This window comes from Phytophthora parasitica (genome assembly GCF_000247585.1).
Source record: "Phytophthora parasitica INRA-310 unplaced genomic scaffold supercont2.3, whole genome shotgun sequence".
Classification (NCBI taxonomy): domain Eukaryota; phylum Oomycota; class Peronosporomycetes; order Peronosporales; family Peronosporaceae; genus Phytophthora; species Phytophthora nicotianae.
In genome coordinates, this window is record NW_008648989.1 from 1,200,775 (window position 1) to 1,202,359 (window position 1,585).

Here is a 1,585-nt window from a genome sequence, read left to right on the forward strand (position 1 = left end):
GTACCGCAAGTGACCCCACCGCCCCAACCGTTGCCTAAACATTGGCGCCGAAAGGACCTGGTATAAAACAAACTGATCGCTACTGACGACATCGTTTGTTATAAGAACTTAGAAAATATCAACCATGAGATAACGCGACGCATGTGGGAGCGTTCAAGACCATCTCAAGAACATATGGACCAAAAACTCCTGAGGTTAAGCCTTGTAAGCGCTGTTTTCCGGTAGTGCTAACTCTGACCAAAGTTCCTACCTTCCATATCCAAATTACCCTGTGGTTCTACTTGACTATATTGACTTTCAACAAGATGACGCGCCCCTCGCTCGCTCAAGTGAAATCGCTGTTGACCCGTAAGCGCTTATCCTAACGAGATATCAACTGTCAGCGACGCTGTGGAAGCGTGTTACGGCAATCTGTAGTTTAGATGATCCAAGCGCTCGCTAAAAATATACCTTATGGATAGGCTGGTTCTACCGGTTAGGCGACAATCAAGCAAGTTTTGATCTGTGGCGATATCTATTTTTTCTCAATCCAACAACTTCTGGCCGCAGATATCACATGTTTCATATAGAAGACAGCAATTGCAGCTATGGTTACCGGAAATACAGTCACAAACAAGCGGACTTAGGAGAAGATTAAGCGAGCCATTCCGCATAGGTTCTTCCAGCGCTATTTATGCTGCATGTGCCACGTCTGCTTGTTGGCTTGAACTACTGGAAAGCGACTCTCGTAAACTGGTAGCAAGAAGCACCAACGAATGGGTTACCAGTCGCACTGACTTCAAACGTTTGAAAGAAATTATACTCCCCAAACACAGACTGATGCCTACCGAACGGTATTTCACGTATATGTTGGCTTTGAAGACGTTTGTTCATGCCTTTGGTGACAATCAAGCAGATGTTACCAAATGTGAATCCCAAATTCCCACTGGGTCAGGTTCCACGTGACTTCTGTCCAACCGAGGTAGATCCTGCAACCCCAAGACCACTCTTAATGCTACGCAGACCCTACCTTGGTCCAAGTAGTAGAAAACCAAGACAAAAATAACAGTATTAAGTTGAGCGGTGAGAGGCCATCGCTAAATCTAGTTTGCGGAGGGAGTTCTTGTTCCCTGGTGAGCACAAGTGTTGGCTGGACAACAAGCCACCTATTTTCAACTGTTAACGACAACAAGCTCAGGATTTATCAACATGGGCTCTGGCGTAGTCTGACGCTACCCATGCTTTGTCACCACATCATCCGTCTACACAGGCTAACGAATGATACGGTGACGGAGCATGGGTATTTGCGAACCACTCGTCGGTAAATTCCTATCATATATAATATCAATTTTAGGGGAAACCCAAATAAAGACGTAAAATCATAAATAACAGTTCTCATTTTACTGTAAATTGGCTTGTTTTACTTATTCAAAAGTATAGTTAGTCTAAGTAAAACTACTTTTCGCTTCCTCATACATGTGCGCACACGTGTACCTCCGTAGGGGACACACTCTAGGACCATTACACGACTCCCCATCTTTAGATACATTGAGGACCCCGAACGCTTTCATCTCAAACCCATTGGAGAACATTTGTTTCCTCTCGT